Below are 6,622 nucleotides of genomic sequence, written 5' to 3'. Positions count from 1 at the left end.
GAGCTACCATGGGCTTCATCCAAATAGAGGTTCTAGGTTATATCCATATATGGTCCTTGGTGGAGTGTCAGACTCAGAAAAGGCTTCTGTGCCCAGATATATTTGGTACTTGTGGAGCTCCTATCCTTTCCACATCATAATAATTCCCTTGTTTCATATGATTCCCTTTACTCTGCCGAAGGTATGCTTATGAGTCTTAGTATCTGCTTTGAAACACTGCTAGATAGAGTCTTTCAGATGCCTTTTGTGTCTGTCATACATTCAATGCATATCCCATTTGTCTTTCTAAGTGAAGACTGATCATCTTACCCCATGTCTGTTTTCTTGTTTATTTTCTTTATGTGTATAGATTTCATGATGTTTATCGTTATCTTTTAGGTCTATATAAGCAAGTATATACCATGTTCGTCTTTTTCCTTCTGGGATACTTCACTCAAAATGATCTATTCTAGATCCCACCATTTGCCTGAAAAATTCATGATTTCCTCCTTTTTGATTGCTGAGTAGTATTCCATTGTGTAAAAATACCACAATGTCTGTATCCATTCCTCTGTTGATGGACATCTGGGTTGTTTCCAGGTTCTAGCTACTACAAATAAAGCTGCTACAAACATGGTTGAGCAAATGTCCTTCTCGTGTACTTGAGCAAATTTTGGGTATATGCCTAGCAGTGGTATAGCTGGGTCTTGAGGAAACACTATTCCTAATTGTCTGTGAAAGCACCAGATTGACTTCTAGAATAGAAACCAAGTTCTTAATAACCTTAATGATAAACCAGTCCAATCCAGGACTGTAAATCCAGGTTCATTGTTCCAGGGCTAGATGGTGGGCATTTCCCAGATGCATCTTGTCCAATGAACCATCAGTCAAGGACAAGTGCATTGATCCCCTTTCTCACAGGGTGGGGAACTCATTGGAGATGTAAGACTGTCATTCTGAACTCCTGTAGGAAGGGACAATAATATCCCTCCAATGTTCCACTTTGTGTTTTTGCAATGGGAGGCTAGAGCTGCCACCCCAACTTTAGAGTAGTAGGCATTCTGAAGTATAACCTGGATGGGGGAACTGGTAAGCTGTCCTGATGAATACTCTCTCTGGTAAAGCAAAGAGGATGACCTCTTCCTATTCCTGAAATGTTAAGAGTCTGTTTTACTTGTGTTCCTTTAAAAGCAGGAAAACCCAGCAACCAAGTGTTGTTGACATAAACAAGGACTTTGGGATCATCCCAGGAAACTGGATGTAGTAGATATGGATTAGGAATATATGTCCAATAAACAGTCATCTTGACAGGAAGGGTCTTCATTGACATCATAATCATTGTCAGGAGAAAACTACTCATCTGCTTGTCACACCAGATGTTCCAGTAGCCATCAAGCTGCATCATTTCCCAGAGGAAAAACACAGACAGATACTTGCCCCCATATGAGTACAGGGTTGGGTCCATGCCATTGATCTGTTTATGTAAAAGGAGAACTAAATGTCAAGATATCAGTTGACAGCAGGTGCTTTTCTGCACTATGGTTGCCAATTCCTCTATAAGCAGGGTTGCCTTATACCTGGCTGAATTAGCAACTATGTCCTCCTGAGTGGTCAGTGAGCAATCCTCCTAGTTCTGAGGTTTACAGTTAAAACCTTGCCTTCAGAACAGAGAAATGGGTGTATGTTATATGCCTAGGACAAAAGAGCAGCTGTGTTTCATGCTGTGTTCCAACAGATAAACCCATTAAACACAGTTTTAGTGCCAGGACTGATTGTTCAGAGGTGTCACCTGAGCTCATGGGGTCTGAAGTAGCTGGGTAACCACTAGTTCATGGCAAGCAGTCTCTGCTACATAATTAGTTCATGGAAAGCATACCTTACAAAGTCAAATTCTGTCCTCCATTAGAGGAATCTTTTCTCCATTTTAATAGTCATTCTAATATTGTCAAGATATTATCTTTACTGATAATGTGGGAATGTCATATAACATACATTACAATCCTTTCCCATTGCTCCCAGGTTCAAATTGGTACTCATATGTTAAAGTAAAATATTGGATTTTCTTTAAAACACATCAATTGAAATATATTTTGTTCATATACTCATTGGAACATGCTCAGAATTTTACTGCCAAGTCCATTAAAGAAAACTGAGTTCATCCTTGCCTCACCCTAGAACCCCCCTCAAAAGAAGACCGCAGTCTTGAAGAGCTCTATACTTCATCACATTGATCACAGTTTTTCTTACGAATTTATTTACTAAGATACGTTCACTTTTTATCCCTCTTATTTTAAATTCCCACCCACCCTACTTCCCATATCCCTATGCCCTTTTTCTACTTCCTTGATGGGGGCAGTCCTCCTACCTCTTAAATCTGACCCTAGCCAATCAGGTCTCTTCAAGGCTAGCTGCACCATCTTCCTCAGATGCCTGATTCTCAGGGGATTGTTCTCTTTGTGTCCTCAATTTCCCCTACTTAGGACACTCTTCCTGCCTCCTCTCAAGCAGGCTTCCCAGAGCTTGGAAGGAAGTGAGAATTTCATAGATATCCCATTTTGAGATGAGTGTTTTATAGTCTCTCTCTTCATGATATAGGACTGTGGGTCTCTATATGCAATCCCAATTGTTGCAGAAAGAAGCATCTCCTCCTTCTACATCTATCAGTTGAGGCAGAAAAAAAAAGTATTTTAATAAAAACAGTTTGGATGCTTGAAAATTTCTGTAGGATGCCCTGGCCCAAAATTCAATTAACTGCCACCCAATCTCCCTAGTGGAAGACATGTTTGGTCACAAAATGGCTTATTGGGACTTTATCTTCCTCTATAAGGAGACCTCCTAATAAGTGAATACATACCTTATTAGCTTTCTGCATTTTAGTTGCTTCACCCAGTATTATTTTTTTCTGGATTCATCCATTTACCTGATAATATCATGATGTCATTTTCTTAACTGAAGAATACTCTGTTATGGAAATATTCTACATTTTCTCCAAAGGACATTAATCCTGTTCTTTAGAAGTTGGAAGTTGCTGTGACTTTAATCATTGTGTTGAATGACTATCAAATTAATTATGTTCTTTTAGCCTAGAATCCCTACATCATCTTCTACTTCCTGTTGATTTTAATTGAAATGTCCACTTGAACATCTATGTAGTTGTTGAGTCCTGAGTGAGGAAATGTCTGGTATAGTTTAGGAGGTATGGCCTTTTTAGATGATATAATTCCTATTAGAGTTATATTATAGGAGGGTGTGCTTTGAGGTTGATATACCAATGAAATTGTCAGATACAATGGATTCTTGGTCTCTCAGTCCCTGTACCTTTATATATTTGTTTCTGTCTGTCTCAGTCTCTCTTTTTCTGAATCTGTCTCTCTAGCTCTTATTTCTCTCTGTCTCTCTCAATCGCCTTCTTTTGGACTGCTGCCTGTAGTTTAGTATGAAAAGCTCTCAGTTCTGCTGAAAGGAGTACAGCAAGATGTTTACTTGCTGACATGACATCATAGATGGTCTTTGTAAAAATATAAGGTACCAATGAAACACTTTTTGTTCAAAGAGTTGCCTTTGTAATACAGCATATTCATAGTAAGTAATTCACTGATTGAGGACATATCTGTTCATTTAACAAGTAATAATGGAGCCTGTGATAATGTGAATGTCCATTTTCAAGGAAAATGGAGCCTTTTAAAACTGGCTCCTGAAACTCTTACTGGCTTTCACCTGCTTCATGACATCATTCTCCCTCTCAGACAATCAGCACCTGAGAGATTATTGAGGTTTCCATGGAAATGAGTAAATAAACTTTCCTCATTGTCCAGTATCTCTGATCCTGTGTACATGTGAATTTTTCTGTTTATCTCATCCCTTTATCCAGACCCCACAGATTTAATACAGCGTACCTCAGTGAAAATGTCAGGTAGGAAATAAAACTTTAATCTTACTTCATTTAATTGGAGAGCTTCCTAAGTAGGGAAGCTTCAAAGTGATGTGGGATTGGGGGAATGTACTGAATGACAAGGTGGTCTCCTATTGTGCTATTGGAACTGACATTTCCTAGTTTATGAGTTTGAACTGAGCAGTTACTGGCTGTCTCACTAAATGTACCTTCACATTCTTATTGATATAATAGACTGGCAGGGTCTAGGGTTCCCTGAGTTATTGATTCTTTAAGAACAGGGAAAAGAGGAGGAAACCAACTAATACCTAGTCTGGTTTGGCTGAAAACAGAGAATGATCAGTGTCTCTTAAAGAAGAACTGAAGGGCACGATATTATATGACAGCTGGTGCTATTCCACACTAGTGTTGTCAAACCTATATGAGAAAAGTTGCCTTGGCTGACCTGGCTGGTCAGCTGGCTGGATGGTCAGCTGTATCCTACTCAGTGATCCTTGAGCAAGTTTCCTAGTTGTGTTGTTTACATTTAAAACTTGGCCTTCAAAACAGAGTAATGTGTCAGTGTTATATGCCTAGGATACAAGAGCAGCAGTGTTACATGCTGTGGTATTCTCTACTACATAATGAGTTCCTGGAAAGAATGCCTTACAAAGTCAAATCCTCCCTTCCTTTAGTGGAATCCTTTTCTCCATGTCAAAAGTTATTGTAAAGGTTTTCAACATATTATTTTTATTGATTATGGGGAAATTTCATACTACATATAATACATTCCTTTCCCATTACTCCCAGTTTCAAATTCCTACATATGTGTCACACTAATTTATTTTAACATATAGCATTTGAAGTACACTCATTGGAACATGATCAGAATTTCAGTGCAAAATCCCTTGAAAACTGAATTCATCATTGCCACACTGGCACCATCCAAGAAGAAGCCATAAGTCATTGATCACACTTTTCTTATGTATTTATTCATTATGATTGGTTCACTTTGTATCACCTCTTCTACCGACTCCCTCTTCTCCTTCCATTCCCACCCACCCTTCATCCTCTATCACTATGCCCCTTTTTTAAGTCCCTATTAGGCAAAGTTCTCCTCACCCTTCTATTTTACCCTAGCTTTTCATGTCTCATTTAAGGCTCTTTGCATCATCTTCCTCTGAGATCTGATTCTCAGGGCATTGTTCTCTTGTGTCCTCAATTCCCTCTACTCATGGCACTCTTCATGCCTCCTCTCCTGCAGGCTTAGAGAATTGAGATAAGGTAGCATTTCATAGGGAAATCCCATTTACAGCTGGATGTTTTAAGGTCTTTCTCTGCATAATATGAAAATGTGGGTCTCTATGCAATGCCACTTGATTCAGAAGGAAACATCTTTGTGGTTCCAAGAACATGGCACTGATCTATCAGTTGAGGGCAGCGAGCAACACATTTAATTAACAATAGCCTTTGCTGTTTAAAATTTCTGTATGATGGACTGGCCCAACAACTCATATAGCTGCCACCCAATCCCCCTAATGGAAGACTGATTTTGTCACAATAGATGGCCTATTGGAATTTTATCCCCCACTATTAGGAGAACTCCTAATAAGTAAATAAATACCATATTTGTGTTTCTGAATTTTACTAACTTCACCCAGGATGATTATTCTTGGTTTTATTCATTTGTCTGAAAATATTTTCTTATCATTTTGTTAGATGAATAATACTAAACTATAGAAATATTCCACATTTTCCCCAAAGGAGATTGTAAGTCCTGTTCTTTAGTTCTTGGAAGTTGCTAGGACTTTCATCATTGTATTGAATGACAAACTTTCAGGATAATATTGTACTTTTAGCCTGGAAGTTCCTCCATCTTCTTCCACTTCCTGGTGATTTGAATAGCAATGTCCCATCAAGGCACATCTATTTACATGTGGAGTACCCAATGAGGTAATGTCTTGTTAGGGTTAGAAGGTATGGCCTTGTTAGATAATATAATTACTTCTGTTTCTATAATTTATTTCTGAGCACATTTGTTCTTGTATACAGGAGGGCTACTGATTTTTTTATGTTAATTTTGTATCCAGCTGCATTTCCAAAAGTGTTTATCAGGTGTACAAGTTCCCTGGTAGAATTTTTGGGGTCACTCAGGTATATTATTGTATCTTCTGCAAATACTGATACTTTGATTCATTCTTTTCTGATTTGTTTACCCTTGAACTCTTTCAATTGTCTTATTGCTCTAGCAAGGATTTCCAGTAATATTTTGATAATTATAGAGAGAATGGACAGCCTTTCCTTGTGGGATTTCTTTAAGTTTCTCTCACTTTAGTTTGATGTTGCCTATAGGCTTGCTTTATATTGTCTTTACTATGTTTAGATATGTGCCTGTATCCCTGATCTCTCCAACACTTTAAACATGACTAAAGGTTGGATTTCATCATATGCTTTTTCAGGATCTAAGGAGATTATCATGTGTTTGTTTTTCTTTCATTTTTTTAATATAGTGGACCACTTTGATGGATTTTCATATATTGAACCACCCCTGCATACTGGGATGAAGCCTACTTGGTCATAGTGGCTGATATCTTTGATGTGTTCTTGTATTTGGTCAAAAACATAAAATACCTTAGTATGACCCTAACCAACCAAATCAAGAATTTCTATGGAAAAAAAATTCAAGTCTCTGAAGAAAGAATTAGAAGAGGATATCAGAAAATGGAAAGATCTCCCATGCTCATGGCTTGGCAGGATTTAACATAGTGAAAA

The sequence above is a fragment of the Meriones unguiculatus genome (assembly GCF_030254825.1).
Source record: "Meriones unguiculatus strain TT.TT164.6M chromosome Y unlocalized genomic scaffold, Bangor_MerUng_6.1 ChrY_unordered_Scaffold_25, whole genome shotgun sequence".
NCBI classification, from domain to species: domain Eukaryota; kingdom Metazoa; phylum Chordata; class Mammalia; order Rodentia; family Muridae; genus Meriones; species Meriones unguiculatus.
Note: the sequence above shows the minus strand (reverse complement) of the source record.